Below are 17,875 nucleotides of genomic sequence, written 5' to 3'. Positions count from 1 at the left end.
AGACTCAGGAGCACCTTTCTCACTTCAGATATTATTGACAATGGATTCTGTTGCTGCACAGCTATGATGACATCAAATGCACTAGGGTCATGCACCAAGCCTGGCCCAGTCTCCCCAGGCAGGTTGTTATTGCATTTTCAGCATCCACAGCCCCTCTCTGTATCAGTTTCTGCTCTCCTCAACAGGTTTTTCTCCTTTGCACCAGACAGTATTAGAGGCAAAATTAGCCCCACCCTACCCCCACCCCATACATCTCAGCTCAAGTGTCTACGTTCATGCCTCACCTTGCCACTGTCTCCCTGAGACAATCTGTCAGTCTCTTTACTTTGGTTCATGTGTCTTTCTTGCCTGTCCCACCCAAGCCTTCTAGTGTTCTTCTCCTGGGGGTGCATGGTTCGTGTCCAGAGAAAAGACCCGTTTGGGGCCGATGGTCCCTATGAACGCTCCTGGGTGTTCTCTGGTTTACCAAGGTCCCACCTTCACCTGCTTCCCAATTGGAACATAATACTTCCCACATCCTTTGATTGTTTGGCAACAACAGGGGTATCACTTCCCTCATTCTGAGAAGCAAGCTACACCTCTCTTAACAGAGACCAAGAAAGTCTTACACTTTTTGGCTACCTTGTCTCACTGTTGACTCATACCAAGTGTGCGATCCACTTACAAAACCAAACCAACAGCTTTTGCAAACAAAATGCTGCTTTAACCATTTAACTCGTTTGTCTTGTACTGGTGAAGTTGATTTTTTTTAAACCAACTATAAGATTTTACATTTATCAATATTAACTTCCAAATTATTAGATTCACCCACTGTTCTGGGCTGTCAGTTTCTTTTGGGATCCTATTTCTTGCGTCCAATGCCTTAGCTCTCACTTCTGTTAAGGGATGATACTATTGAAGATAAAATGTCACACAGCCTGGTGTGGAACAGATCCCCAGAGTCTTCGGAGCATGTGTTTCATCATTGCTTCTAAGAGACCAAGATTGGACCAGGCGATTAAGCGGAACGCAGCTGCCTGTTCACAGGGTGTTCATAGAAATGCCTTTGTTGTCTAAAGCTCTCCATTATTTATTACTTCCCTTTCTGTTCTGCTCCTCAAATGGCATTCTCTCTCTCTCCCCCCTCTCTCTTTCTCCTCTTTCTCTCCTGTCTCTTTTCTCTGTCTCTCTGTCTCTGTCTCTATCTCTCTCTCCTCTCTTTTCTTTCTCTTCTTTTTCTCCTCTCTCCTGTCTCTTCTCTCTAAGTATCTCTCCTCTCTCTTTCCTCTCTTCTCTTTTCTCTCCTCTCTCCTCTTTCCCTCCTTTCTCACTCTCTTCTTTCTCCTCTCTGTCTTTCCTCTTTCCTCTCTCTTTCCCTCCTCTCTATCCTTCTCTCTCCTTACTCATTTCTTTCTCCCCTCTTCCTCTTTCTCTCCTCTCTCTTTCCTTTCTCTTTTTCTCCCTTCTCTCCTCCTTCTCTCTCTCCTCATCCCCACCTCATAGAATTCCTACTTTCTTTTAAAGCTCAGCTCCCCCAACTGTTAGGGCATCCCCTAAAAACTCATTTTGGATTTGTTTTTAATGTATGTATTATGTGCATACTTATGTGTCTCCTTGGCATACTGTAGGCTTCTTGAAAGCTTGGACTGTTTCATTTTTGGTCTTGGTGCCCCAGGACCTCACATAGTAACTGACATGTAGCATATACCTACTACTACTGAGGAGGATGATGATGATGATAACAATGATGATAACTAACATTTACATACTATTTTCAGGTTTGCAAAGTGCTTTAAAAATACCATTTCATTTTTTTCCTCGCAATAACCTTGGAGGGGGGGGTCCTATGGTTATCCTTATTTTACAGATGTGGAAACTGAGGCAAACTAGGTTAAGTGGTTTGCTCAGGATCACACATCTAGTAATTGTCTGAAGTTACATTTGAACTCATGTCTTCCTGACTCCAGGTCCAGCACTCTTGGGAACGCTCCCAAGGAAAGAATAAAAGAAATCCTTTCCTTTAAATTCTTCCCCAGGTGGGTGGAGCCACAGTTAGTGGAGTAGAAGGACAGATCTGCTCTAGCTCTCCCCCCAGAGCCCATAAAATACCTGCAAAAGATGATTCTAAACAAATTCTAGAGCAGCAGAAGTCACAAAATGAAGGAGTGAAATAGATTTCCAGTCCAAGACAGCCTGGAAGGCTGACAGGAAAGTTTTATCTTACTGGGCTCAGAACCAAGCACAGCCCAGCTAGAGCCACACAGCATGGACAGGACTGGAGCAGGTTTCAGGGCACAGAATCACGGGTAGCAGTTGCAGTTCCCAGATTTCTCAACCCACAAATGCCAAAGACAGCTTTAGAGGTCAGTAAGAAAGCTCCTTCACCTGGGTGAGAGGGGAATAGGGTCTGGCCTCAGCCCTGAGTGGCAGTCCTGGAGTGAGAAGGAGCGATGGCATGGTGGAGCTGGTAGTGGCTCTGGAGAGGGAATCTTACTTGCAATTCCTGGGCAGAAAATGGTGATTGTGGTTCCTCACAGATGAGAGCACAGGCCAGGAGAGGAGTAAACTCCTCTTCCTTAATTGTGCCACCTTGGAGGAACTGAGAACTTACAGGTCCCTAGAGATATCTCAGAGAACAGTTGCACAAAACCTCTGAAGCCAAGGGTAGTATACCCTCCACTTTTTGACAAAGGACTCAAAAGTCAAGTAACTGGCAGGGAAAATGGCCCCCCAAAAGGGAAAAAAACAAGACTATAGAAGATTACTTTCTTGGTGAAAAGGTATTTTCTTCCATCCTATCAGATGAGGAAGAACAATGCATATCATCAGAGGAAGACATCAAAGTCAAGGCTTCTACATCCAAAACCACCAAAAAAACCATGTAATGATCTGAGGCCATGGAAGAGCTCAAAAAGGATTTTGAAAATCAAATAAGAGAGGTGGAGAAAAAATTGGGAAGAGAAATGAGAGCAATGCAAGAAAGTCATGAAAAATGAGTCAATAGCTTGCTAAAGAGACCCAAAAAAGTGCTGAAGAAAATAACACCTTTAAAAATAGACTAACCCAAATGGCAAAAGAGGTGCAAAAAGCCAATGAGAAGAAGAATGCTTTAGAAAGCACAATTAGTCAAATGGAAAAGGAAGTTCAAAAGCTCACTGAAGAAAATAGTTCTTCAAAAACTAGAATGGAGCAAATGGAAGATAATGATTTCATGAGAAACCAAGAAATTAAAAAACAAAACCAAAAGAATGAAAAAAATTGAAGACAATGTGAAATATCTCATGGAAAAACAACTGACTTGGAAAACAGATCCAGGAGAGATAACTTTAAAATTATTGGTCTACTGGAAAATCATGATCAAAAAAAGAACTTAGACATCATCTTCCATGAAATTATCAAGGAAAACAGCAATGATATTGTGGACCCAGAGGGTAAAATACAAATGGAAATAATTCACTAATCACCTACTGAAAGAGATCCTCAAAGGAAAATGCCTAGTAACATTGTAGCCAAGTTCCAGAGTTCCAAGGTCAAGGAGAAAATATTACAAGCAGCCAGAAAGAAACAATTCAAGTACTGTGGAAATACAATCAGGATAAGATAAGACTTAGCAGCTTCTACACTAAGGGGTAGAAGGACTTGGAATATGATATTCCAGAGTTCAAAGGAGATAGGATTAAGGCCAAGAATCATTCACCTAGTAAAACTGAGTGTAATACTTCAGGGGAAAAAAATGGAATTTCAATGAAATAGAGGACTTCCAAGCATTCTTATTGAAAAGACTGGAGTTGAATAGAAAATTTCACTTTCAAATACAAGAATCAAGAGAAACATGAAAAGGTAAATGGAAAAGATAATCCTTAAGGAACTCATTAAAGTTGAACTGTTTACATTCCTACATTGCAATGTTTTTGTAACTCCTGAGACCTTTTTCAGTTTTAGAGTCATTAGAGGGAATACATACATGCATACATACATATATATGTGTGTGTGTGTGTGTAGGTATGTATGGGTATATATGTATGTGTACATTACTTATGTACAGGTATGTATATGTACATTTGTATATGTGTGTATACACATATATACACAGACATAGAGAGGATAGGCTGAGCTGAATATGAAGGGAGAGTACCTAAAAAAAATAAAATTTACTCTTGAGTGGAATGTACTAGGAACAAGAGAAAGGGAGAAGTAGAATGAAGCAAATCATCTCACATAAAAGAGGGAAGAAAGAGCTTTTGCAGTGGAGGGGAAGAGGGGGGAGGTGAAAGGAAACAGTAAACCTTACTGTCATGGGATTTAGTTTAAGGAGGGAATAACACACTCAATTGGATATGGAAATCTACTTTCCCTGCAGGAAGGCAAGGAGGAAAGGGATGGGGAGGGAATATGATAGAAGGGACAGCAGATTGGGGAAAGGGATAATCAGAAGCAAACACTATTGTGGGAGGATAGGTTAAGAGAGAGAATGGAATAAAATGGAGGTCAGGATAGGATAGAGGGAAATATGATTAGTCTTTTACAAAGAACTCAAAAGTCAAATAACTGGCAGGGAAAATGCTCCCCAAAAAGGGAAAAAAATAAGACTATAGAAGGTTACTTTCTTGGTGAAAAGGTATTTTCTTCCATCCTTTCAGATGAGGAAGAACAATGCATATATATCATAGGAAGACATCAAAATCAAAGCTTCTACATCCAAAACCACCAAAAAAATATGCAGTGGTCTCAGGCCATAGAAGAACTCAAATAGGATTATGGAAGTGCTTTGCATTGTTACACATGTATGACCTATATTGAATTGCTGGTTTTCTCAATGAGGGTGGGTGAGGAGGGAGGAAGGGAGAGAATATAGAAGTCAAAGCTTTAATAATTAATGTTAAAAATTGTTTTAGTATGCAACTGGAAATTAAGATATACAGACAATGGAGTATAGAAATCTATTTTGCCCTACAGGAAAATAGAGGGGAAGGGGGATGGAAGAAGGGTGGGTAATAGAAGGGAGGACAGACTGGAGGAAGGGGTGGATGGGTTGCATGCTGTCCCAGGGTGGGAAGTGGAGAGAAATGGGGAGAAAATTTTGAAATCAAATTCTTGTGGAAGTGAATGTTAAGAACTGAAAATAAATTTAAAAAAAACAACAACTAAATTCCTCTCTATTAGTGTGCTTTCTGGCCAGCAGTAGATCTTTATCATTCATGTCCATGAAAAACCTTACTAGTCTCCTTACAACAAACTTAGCACCTCTCCCGTTTTTTCACCTTACAGGTATAGATGGTAACTTTTAAGCTGCAATAGAAGTGAACTTTCTTTTAGAAACTGTCTTCCCCTCCCAGACTGATTCTTTTATGAAGGCAAACTAGGCCATCTGTTGTCTCAATACTTACCCAGCCTTTAATCACTGAATGTGATTTAGGGTTGCCTCAGACAAACTGAGACTTGCGACAGACCTTAGCTTAAAATGGCCAACATCTCCTGCTGCATCCTGGGCCATCACCAGTCATCTTGACCTATGTCTTGCCACTGGACTCTGATGGCTCTGGAGGACACAGTGGGGCTGAAGACTTTGCACAGTCTGGCCTCACTTAAATCCAATTCACTTGCAAGTCAAGACATCACCTTTCTGATGTCATGCTCTTCTTCAAGAACAAAGGACAAACGATAGTTGCCACAGTCTGGTTACTTCTTAATTCAATGGCTGCTTTGCCACCGGAGAATCAATGGAGGCCTCTTGTTTTTTCACAAATGACTATTTAAACAAATAACACTTCATAAATGGTCAAAGGATATGAACAGGCAATTTTCAGAGGAAGAAATTAAAGATATCTATACTCATATGAAAAAACGCTCTAAATCACTTTTGATTAGAGAGATGCAAATCAAAACAACTCTGAGGTACCACATCACACCTATTAGATTGGCAAACATGACAGAACAGGAAAATGATAAATGTGGGAGAGCACACATCCACCAGCATCCACCACTAATTCATTGTTAGTGGAGTTGTGAGCTCATCCAGCCATTCTGGAGAACAATTTGGAACTAAGCCCAAAGGGATACAAAAATGTGCATACCCTTTGACCCAGCAATATTGCTACTAGGACTGTATCCCCAAGAGATCATAAAAGTGGGAAAGGGTCCCACATGTACAAAAAAATATTTATAGCAGCACTCTTTGTAGTTGCCAAAAACTGGAAATCAAGAAGATGCCCATCAATTGGGGAATGGCTAAATAAATTATGGTATATGAATGTAATGGAGTACTATTGCACCATAAGAAGTGATGAACAAGAAGACTTCAGAGAGGCCTGGAAGGACTTATATGATCTGATGCTGAGTGAAAGGAGCAGAACCAGGAGAACTTTGTGCACAGCAATGACCACAGTGTGTGAGAGTTTTTTCTGGCAGACTTGGAACTTCATAATAACATAAGAACTTCAAAAAAAAAAAATTTCCCAATGGTCTTCTAAGGTAAAATGCCTTCCACACTCAGAGAAAGAACCATGGAATTCATTCACAGAATGTAGCACATCATTTTGTGTGTGTGTGTGTGTATTATGCTTTGATTTGTTATATGATTTCCTCCATTTATTTTAGTTTGTCTACACAGCATGACTATAGTGAAAACATATTCAATAGGAAAGTATGTGTAGATCCTATATAGAATTGTATGCCATCTTGGGGATGGAGGGGGGAGGGGTAGGTAGGGGGGATAAAAAAATCTAAGTTTTCTGATAGTGATCGTAGAACATTAAAATAAATAAATAAATGAATAACACTTCACAAAATAGATGCCCATTGATTGGGGAATGGTATTGTGATACATATATGTAATAGAATATTACTACACTGTAAGAAATGAATGTGATGCCAACAACAGAGAAGCATGAAAAGATTTACCTGAACTGATGCACAGTGAAGAAGAGAAAGCCAAGAAAACAACACAGAGTTATTCCTTCCACATCACAGGGGTTAGGGGCCACAGGGATCTGGAAAATGTATGAAAACGTTGCACCCTCCCTTTGTACCAGAGAAGGTCTGATTTCTTTTCTTCTTTGGGGAGTTTACTTATCATAAAGTCTGGGTTAAGTATTTCGTCATAGGCTATGTTATACAATACTATACATATATTTTATGTATTTCTGAATTTCTAAACTTTTTCTGTGTCATCTGCTGATTTTTGTGTGTCTTCTGCAGCTTCCATAAAACTCCCAAAAGATTCTCATTTAATTTCTTATGCCAACCTACAATATAGCAAAACTGCAATGGGAAGAATCATGATGTGGAAGGGATAACTATACGCAGTAACTACAAGAATAATAATATAATATAGACATATAGTGTTTACTATGCCAGTGTTGAGGGCCAGGATGGAGTGCTGTTGGCAAGTTCAGGATAGACCTTTGGGAAAACTGTTCTTTGAGACTGTGCTCATTATCATGTGGAATGGCTCTCCATGCCCCCTGGATGTTGCTGTCTCCATGAGATAAACAAGAGAACTACAGAATACAAGGGATATATAAAATGGATTCCCTCTAGGCTAACAGTCTTTAAAACAGTAAGACTGGTCAAATCACTAGAACAGGAGATGAGTAGAATGTCATGTAGACTTGCTGTTTCTGTCTATAAATACCGACCCTTGGATCAGTAAATGGAGTTGCCCTGTCTTCTCCTGCCTGCCCGTGTGTCTTTCTTCTTCACCACTGTCACCGAGCCACATGGGGGACAAAGGCCATAGGCTACAAATGGTGCCCAAACAGGGACCTGACCCAGGAAAGGGACTCATCTTTCGGTGATAGTAGCCCCCTTGGAAGGAGCTTCGAGTTGTGACAAAGCAACTAAAGTAAGGGAAAGCCTCAAAGAACCCCTGTGGAGGCATTTCACTTTATGCGAGGTTCACTCAGACACAATAAAACCTCAGCCATTACAGGCTTAAGGGGAGAATTTACTGTGTTAACAGAATCAAAAAGCAGATTCTGTTCATAAGAAATCAGAGCTGACAGGTAAATAGCAAAAGTAAAGTTAACAATGGGACAGACACTTTTTAAATGCAGAAACACTCAGGTAGGGGTGAACATGGAGAAGGAGGAAGGGAAAGAAGTGGACTCCTGGTCAGAGGAAGCCTCAGTACCCCCAGATACACAAAGGCTCATTCATACACCTTTTCATTCCACGCAGAAAAATGAAATCTTTGCAATAGTAACAGCAATCCAAGACCAAACAGGAGATCTCAATATCATTTCAGATAGCAAGTATGCCATATATACAGTTAATCATATTGAAACAGCACAAATAAGGAATCAGGGAAATGAAATTACTCAATTATTCATAACATTGCAGAAAACAATCAGTTAATATTCAGGAAGGATTTTTATAATGCATGTCCCATCTCACACACTACTGCCAGGGCCTATTTTAGAGGGAAACAGACAAGCAGACAGCTTGCTCACACTGACAGTTTTAGAAGCACAGCATTCCCACAACCAATTTCATCAGTCAGCCTCCACGCATCACAGGCAATTTCACATTACTAGAGAGCAAGCAAGAAGCGTCGTAAAGTCTTGTCCACATTGCATTCTGTTTTTGCTAGCTCTGTCAAATACATCCATCAATCCTCGAGGATGCAATCCTCTTGAAATATGGCAAATGGATGTCACATCCCAGAATTTGGAAAGAATAAATACCTTCATGTGACTATAGACACATATTCAGGTTATACTATTGCTACCCCACTGACTGGGGAATCCACAAAATTTACTATTGATCATCTGTTTAGGTGTTTTGCAACTCTAGGTATTCCACAAATTATAAAAGCAAATAATGGTCCAGTTTATACTAGTCAAGCCTTTACTAAGTTCTCTCTGTCATACAGCATAGAACTGGCATCCCATATAATCCTACTGGTCAAGCCATTGGAGAACGTCGCAATCGCGACATAAAAACTCTCTTCCAAAAACAAAAAAAAAAATGGGGGAGAAGGCAAAAGAATAAGCAGAAGAGTTTATATGGTGTTGTATACCATAAATTTCCTGATAGAGAGGGGCTTACACCTGCTCAAAAACAGTTTCAAAAAGGCAAACATACCTCACTGATTGGAAAAAAGCGAAGGTGAAATGGAGCGACATGAAGACAGGCCTGTGGCATGGCCCCTCTGAACTCTTATTTCCACAGAAACAATCTGGATACCAGAAAGAAACATCTGACTTCTGCCATACACTGGAGAAGATAAGGATCGAGGAAAAGAGGAAAGAAAAGAATCCAAGACCACAACAAATCCATCATCGGACTGACAGGACAATGAAGACACTCATTCTGCTTCTGGGCACCCTCCAGCTGACCACTGCAGCAGAAGGAACTGATTGAGAGGAAGATAAGATGGACTTTTTGTACATAACCCACCTTGGCTAAAGGTGGTGACATGGGGAGGGAAGATAGAATTATGGTAGGATATGAGTCTAAGGTTTTTGGGAAACAAATTGATATAGAATTTTTGCTTTTATGATTGGGAAATAACATGCTTTAATTGTACTGTCACTGAATACATTGGTTTTCATATAGCTAACACTAGCATTATTTCTGTAATTATGTTTCCCAGGTTTGCTTTAATGCCTATCAAAAGTAAAGGCTGGTATCTGTCTGTATCTGATCAAACTTTTAATCCATTAATGTTGAAAGTAAGACAGAAAAAGATGTACAAGTTGCATTATTTTAGGCATCATAAGCTTTGTGGCAGCGTTGGCTTCCTCTGTATCAATTGGTTTATCCATACATACCATTTAATGGATGTTTAAGGAAAACTATTGTGGTGGTGAGAAATGAAGTTGATGTTCTTGAAACAAGATTGTCTATGAGATGTGATTATAGGTTCATTTCTATTAGTGTTACTCTTGTCTATTATAATACCTCTATATATAATTGGACTAAGATTAGAAATCATTTGAATGGGATATGGGGAATAGCATATTGAAGATCTTAATCAGATTGCTGATAATGTAGATCGGGCCTCCAATGAAGCTGCAAGTGTGATTTGGGATTATTTTGCCAATACAAATCCCTTTGTGTCCCTGTTCCATTGGCTCATGTCTATATTACCTCTATCCCTTTGTTTCTTTGTATCAGTCACCTATTTATTGGTGCCTTCTTTTTCATGGGTAAGGTGTTCAAACCCAAGTACCTTACCTCCAGTTACAGCAAAAGAAAGGGGGAATTGTTGAGGGCCAGGATGGAGTGCGGTTGGCAAGTTCAGGATGGACCTTTGGGGAAACTGTTCTTTGAGACTGTGCTCATTATCATGTGGAATGGCTCTCCATGTCCCCCGGATGTTGCTGTCTCCATGAGATAAACAAGAGAACTACAGAATACGAGGGATATGTAAAATAGATGCCCTCTAGGCTAACAATCTTTAAGACAGTAAGACTGGTCAAATCACTAGGACAGGAGATGAGTAGAATGTCATGTAGACTTGCAGTTTCTGTCTATAAATACCTTGACCCTCGGATCAGTAAACGGAGTTGCCCTGTCTTCTTCCGCCTACCCATGTGTCTGTCTTCTTCACCGCTGTCACCGAGCCGTGTGGGGACCAAGCTGTCTGCTACATGCCAGACATCGAACCAAGCACTTTACAATTATTATCTCTTTGATTCTCACAAAAACCCTGGGAGGTAGGTGCTATTATTATCCCCATTTTACAGATGAGAAAACTGAGGCAGAAAGAGTTTAAGTGACTTGTTCAGGGTCAAACAGCTAGTAAATGTTTGAGGCTGGATTTGAACTCAGATCTGTCTGACTCCAAGCCTGGTGCTCAGTCTACTGCACTACCTGGCTGCTGTGGTAAAGGGAAAGAACCACGCATACAAAACAATAAAAAAGGGAATGTTGGAAAATGATAAAAATAAGTCTGGCTCCAAAGAAGAAACACAAGAAGGCATTCCCAACTTGCCCCTTCACAGAGGTGGGATGTTCACAGGTATTGTATACTGGACTTGTTTTGAGATTTTTCAGTGTGTCAAGCAATCGTGCAGATTTTTTCCTCTTCTTTTTCTTTTTTCTTTTCTCTTTTTTTTTGGTCTTTAAAAATATTATTTGTTTTGCTTACCATTATAGGAAGGGGGAATGGAGAGAGAAATTTTTGGAACACAAAATCTTGTAAAAATGAATGCTAAAAATTGTCCTTACATATAATTGGTGAGAAGGAATAAAATACTATTTAAAACATACTACTTGTTATATGGGATAGATCTTTGGGAGGAAGAATGGGGAAAATTATGACGACATTTAAAAAGACATCAATAAAAAAATTAAAAGTACCTTCACAGATGCTGCTAATTATGAGGTAGGTTAATTACATGGCCAGCTTTCTGTGCTTGGCATTCTATACAATTCAGTTCATATTATACATACGTGTTTGAACCATTTACATAAAGAGATGCCACATTCAATACCATATCAAATGAGATATCTGTAAAGTCCTTGCAGAGTGGACAGCTCATGTCTGTGTTGAGCACAAGAGCCGTGTAGGGCCAGAGAGGCACCAGCTGTCCTGGGAGAGGAGGCCCTGACCCCTCTTTACCCATGGGTGTGGATACCCAGGGGAAGGAGATGTCGGCTGACTTAGGCTGGCCAGACACCTGGGTCCAGGACGAGCAAATATGAGAAGAAAGATCCCCTCCCTTCACGCCTCACCCCTCCCAGCAGTCAGTGATAAATCAGTTTTAGTTGGGTCAGACCCTGGATCCTTCAGGCCATCTAGAGATACAGAGTCAGGTGGAAAGAAGCACTCTCCAGGGTGCTGAAAGGGATTAGTAAGAACTTAGCTTTGTGGCCCATGACCCTACAATACAATGTCCTTCAGGTCTAGTTGGGAATGATCTGTTTCACTGGCAAGCCACAATTATAAGACCTAATTATAAGACAATTATAATGACAGTCCATATCAAGTCGGTGTATTCTTTTTTGACAATTCATTTCCCTATAGACTACCACCTACGGTTGCATTTACAACAAGTATTTATCATGGAAACATTAATAGTAACTTTTTTCTAGATAGTCTAAGATCACAGTGGTCTTCTGCTTTATTTTTAAAGTTCTTTTATCCATTTGTTCACTGCTATAAGATCCAAACCCAGATGATCCCTTAGTGCCAGAGAGTACACAGAGACAAGTCCAAAGATCATCTCAAGCACAGACTCAGAAGTATGACATGTGATGATCTTTTATTAAAGTCAGAATAACCTGCATTACAGCTGGAATAAACTTTACTGTTCCTTTTTTTAAAAAAAAATTTTGTATCTGGCTGATCCCTATTTGACTTCATCTTTTTAAATTTTATTTTTGTTTACCTTCCTCCATTCATACTTATCTAAGAAAACTTAAGCTCTTCCAGCTTTGGACAATAACTTTTACAATAGAAATTGTAAAGTAGTTACAAGAGAACAATTAACCCAAGATTCAGGTGTTTTTTTTTTAAATAGAGGATGCATATTATGTGGCCAATGTCTTCACTCCAACTTGGTTAAGAAACTAAAACCATTCATCAATGCTCAGACAGACCATCTAATATCTAATATCTATAGACATGCGATTATCTTACCAAAGGAAACAAAATTACTGTGTCAGTATCCATCTGAAGTCTTCCATTATTAGAGATTTGAGGTTTCATGATATACTTTATGCTCATAACTGATATAGTTGGAGAATTGGTACTGAATTTATAGCTTTTGCAGAACAGAAAACTTGATGTATTTTATGCATGTCAGTAAAGGGATGACCCGTTCTTATTCTCCAGTGAATGGAAATCTCAAGGCACACACCACTTTTATTCCAAAAAAGAGTCTTGAACTTTTTGTGATTTTTTATTTGAATTTTGTTAGGAGGCTTAGAGTTATTAATCTACCTTCTGATTCACTGTTCAATGTAGTGTTGAGTAAAGGATGCAAGTGGTCAATGGATGAGTGATCAACTATAAGCTCTGGCAGTAATTGATTTATTTTTCTTCTATAAAGTTGCATAAACCAAATAAATGAAGTGCTTCACATGGTCCCTGGCACATAGCAGGCACTACAAAAATGCTTATGCCCTTTCCTTTGCCATTTAACCATATAATGGGGCAGCTAGGTGTTGCTGCAGTAGATAGAGCACTGGGCCTGGAATTAGGAAGACCTCAGTTCAAATCTGACCTCAAACACTCCCCAGCTGTGTGACCCTGGGCAAGTCACTTCACTCTGTTTGCATTAGTTTCCTCACTTGTAAAATGAGCTGGAGAAGGAAATGACAAACTCCAAATGGGGTCACAAAGAGTCAGACACAACTAAAAAACTTCTCAGTGACTACATAATGAGTGCTGTTTTATGTGTCCCTGTTCCTGGAAATTCCAGCTGGTTTTTTTTTTTCATTCTTTTCATTGAAAGGGATCTCAGGTTAGCTTGATCTCAGAGCAATGGAAATCTATAAACTTGGCCTTCACCTACAGCCATGTCTACAGACCTAGAGAGCTTAACAGTGAATCCTCATTTCTCTGGGAACATAGACAGAGCTATCCAGTCTTGGACAATGATTAACATGAGCCTAATCTTCTAAAACTGCCATGTTTCAGATCAAAGGTCAGATACAAACAGTTCTTTAAAAACAACCTGCAAAGTTGTTAAGAGGCATGTGAAAGACTGCTCCAAATAAAAATGCAATTGCAAAAGGTGGAAAGAATCACTGTTGATGGGGCTGTGGGAATGGATCTTGGTCAGAGGTCTGTAGTGTAGTGCCACAGGGATATGTACTTGACCCTGAGCTAGTTAACATTTTTTCAATGACACAGCAAGCTCATCAGATTTGCAGATGACATTAAACTGGGAGAGGTACTTAATGCATGACAAAGTAAGAATTCTAAAATATCTTGAGAGGTTACAGCATTGAAATGAATCTCCTATCTGTTCACTTCACTCTGCATCAGTTCATATAAGTTTTTCCAGGTTTCTCTGAACTCACTTTTTCAACATTTCTCATGGCACAATAATATTTCACTAAATTCATATACCATAGTTTCTTCAGCTAATCCCCAATTGATGAATTCTTGCTTTGTTTCCAGTTCTTTGTTACAATGATAAATGAATAAAATGAAATTGCATTTAAAAAATGTTCAAATGGGTTCAAAAAAATAAAATCTCAGAAGTATAGGATAGGGAAACGGGGCTATACAGCAGTCTAAGACTGCATCATCTCACTACCACATCACACCACTGATACATTGAATGTGCAGTCCACCAAAAACCCTAGACCTTTTTTCAAATAAACCGTTGTCTCTAAGAGGCACATCCAGGAATAAGGATGTGATAGGTTCTGTGTATTCTTCCATTGCCAGACAACACCTTGCATACCGTGTTCAGTTCTGTACCTCTAGGAAGGTCGTTGGAGAGCATCAACAGTACTTCAACCATGACAGTCAAGAACAGTCTGAGCCTCTTGGTAGGCCATTGGAGAATATCCAGAAAAGTTCAGTCATGATAAAGACCTCCAGACCAAGTCATCTTGAGGAGCAATTGAAGGAAGAGAGTGTGTTTAGCCTGGAGAAGACCAAGAGAACACATGGCAACTGCCTTCCTGTGCCTACACGGCCATCCTAGGGACAGGGCATTGGAGATGTTCTCTTTGGCCCCAGAAAGAAGAAGCAGGAGCAGTGCAAAGAGCTTTCAAAGAGACAAATTGAGGCTTGACGTGAGGGAAAATGTTTGTGACGAAGAGAGCGTTACAAAGGAGAGTTGGACAGCCATGGGGGATGGTGGCTTCCCTCTCTCTTGAGATCTTCAAACAGATGCTGAATGACCACTGGGTTCTTATGGTTCTTAGAGAGATTCCTTTCTTTTATGGGGGACATCAAATGAGCTCCCACCTCAAGCCATACAATTATTTAATTTTCATGCATGAATAAGCTAAGGCTTACATGAAGTTCACACAACAGGAGCTTGAACTAGGGCTCTTTACCACACAATAATACCAGGTGGACAGAGGAGAAACAGATTTTCCTACTTCCCCTAGACACTTCTCCCTTTCCAACAGTATCATTTTCCTCTTCCCTTATCAAGTGTCTCTCATGTGAGTATCGCATGTACCCAAAAGGAGAAACACATTGAGGTTATAGAAAAACCACATGCCCTGATCTGATGAGAAAATACACCATTGTATATCAGTTGAGTGATAAAATCACCAAGGGACATCAGGAGTCCTACAGCTCTGGAAGCATGCATGTACATGTACCCTTCTATGTGGGTGCCCTAGCCACACAGAATGCTATGTTTGCATCTTTCCAGGTCCTGGTCACATCTGGCCACCATACTGGGACCTCTTCATTGTGTGACTTGGCCATACACATTCCCTTCCATAGATGCCACATCTGGCCGTATCTGCTCCTTTTGGGTACTCCCTTCCACTCAGGTCCCTAAAAGTGTCTTCTCTCCCTACTGAAAGTGTATGCATTTATGAGATATTGTGCCCCAAGTGACATGGAACCGGAAGATGGATCAGGGCCTGGTGTGCTACAGTCTACAGGGTCACCGAGTCAGACAGAACTGAACAACATCAACAATGCCCCCAGTGAATGATTGTCTCTCTCCTCTCCCAGGGGAATGTTTGATTGATGTTTTTCTTTTAAGGCTGAACAAGTTGTGGTATATGACTGGGATGGAATACTACTGTGCTGTGAGAAAGCATGAGGTCAGTGATTTTAGAAAAACACGGAAGGGCTTGCATGAAATGAAGAGTCAATTGATTAGAAGCAAGAGAACGTTGTATGCAGTAAGAGCAGTATCGTTTTAAGAACTATATGGGACTATAAATATGAAGAAAGATGAAGAAATGAAAAAAGATGCTATCTGCATCCAGAGAAAGAACTGATAAATAGACACCCTGGCTTTCTTCAAGTCTAAGTTAAAAATCCCACTTTCTACAAAAAGTCTTTCCTTATCCTCTTTAACTCTAGTTTCTTCTTCTACTGATCATTTCCAATTTATGCTATCTATAGCTGGTTTGCACATCGTTGTCTGCATGTTGTCTTCATCAGAATGTGAGCTCCTTGAGAGCAGGGATTGTTGTTTGCCTTTATTTGTATCCCTAATACTTGGCTCAGTGCCTGACACGTAGTAGGACTTTAATATTTATTTGTCAGTGACTGACACTAGCCAAGTGGTTTCATCAAAGTCCAATACACATGAACTAACCTCCCCTTGGATACTCACACAAGGCTGCCTGTTATCTCACCAGAGAGTGCTCAGCTGCAAACTCTTTCACTACACATGGGGTGGGAGCACAAAGGTCATCTCTCTTGCCCCCCCCCCCCCCCAATTTTACAGATGAAGAAAGGGAGGCTCAGAGAAGATCTTGCCAAAGGTCATGCAGGTAGGGTCAGAGAAGAGACCTGAGCTCAGGTCCTCCAGACTCCAAATCCATCACTCTATCCACTAAGACGTACTGTCTCACTACCCACTTCCCATACCTTGGAGCACCACACCAATCCTCAGGAGCAAAGGGCATTGGCCTTACTTTACTATTGATGTAGGGATAGAAAAGAAAATGCTGCTTTAAATTTCTTTTAAATACCGAAGAAAAATATTGAAGAAAATTCTGAAGAAAAAAAGATTTTGATAACATATTCAAGAAATGTGGCTAGTCAAAATCCAGGTGACTAGGTTATAGTTAGAAGAAAAACCAGGATATTTTCCCTGTCTGCAGTTCTGTGACAATATTCCTATTGACCACAGTATTTCTAATATAATTTTTCCTTTGATATTTTATGCTCCCCACTGCACCTAAAAAAAACTTTTAATGTTTTTAAAATCCTAATATAATTTAAAAATAATTTTTTCTAATTCCTAGTCCGCAATTGAATAATCCCGTCTGTGCGTTATTTCAGAATCTCTTCCTCCTTCGGTTCCCATAATTTCTCTTTCAAAAGCAGTTTCTGCTTTGCATCAGAACCATTACCAGAACAGCAATTCGTCTTGCGACTTCCTGTACCTTTCGAAAAAAGGAAATTGGAGATGGTGCATAGTGGCCTCCTGGGTCTAGGGAGGGGGATCGCGGCGGAGGAGGGGCTAGGGGCACTGATCCCAGCCGGGCACCCCCGCCCGCCAGCCCGCAGAGGTACTGAGTGCCCCCTTCCTCCTTCCCCACAGGGCATCGAGGACCGTTTGGGTTCCGGCCCGCGGCCTCTGGGGAGGGAGAAGGGGCCCGCGGGGGGGGGGGGGGGGGGGGGGGGGGGGCGGGGAGGCGGTAGGATACTGTTTATTGCTGACAAGAAACCACTCATCTAGGGAATGATGTTCTTCCCCACTATCTGTTCGGTTAGACTAATGCCACTGGACAATTTTTGCTGCTGAGATTCTGTACTTGCTTCTTGACATGCAGCTAATTGTCATCTAGAAGTGATGCGACCATTGCAGGCATCTCTTGATGATCCTGGGGAAGTGGGGGAGGACTTTCCCTGCCCTCCATGCTGAAAGGACCTTTTTTTTTTCATAAGTTTCAGTCACATTATGAAGAAAAATACTCCAGTGAGAACAGGAATGTCAAAGGGATAAAAAGTGTGGTCCAGAAGGCAAAGAATATGTTGCTGAAACGAGATGATCGGTCGGAGTCTGGGATACAAGGATATGAATCTCTCAGCTATGAGAAGTAGATCCACACATGTGGGAACCACAGGGACTTGGTACAAGGAGAAATCATCTTCTGACTCAAAACACACGGAGCTGCCAGATTGGCCACTATGTTGTCGAAGTCAATAAATGAATAATTGGGTTGGAAAAATTTACAGCTTTTGACAGAACAAATACTGAGTCTGCTGAAGTGAGGGCAATAGAAAAGTCGGTTTGCTCTGGGCCGACAAGCTATAGATGTTGTAAAGATGCCTTGCTTA

Source organism: Notamacropus eugenii, chromosome 7, assembly GCF_028372415.1.
Source record: "Notamacropus eugenii isolate mMacEug1 chromosome 7, mMacEug1.pri_v2, whole genome shotgun sequence".
NCBI classification, from domain to species: Eukaryota; Metazoa; Chordata; class Mammalia; order Diprotodontia; family Macropodidae; genus Notamacropus; species Notamacropus eugenii.
Note: the sequence above shows the minus strand (reverse complement) of the source record.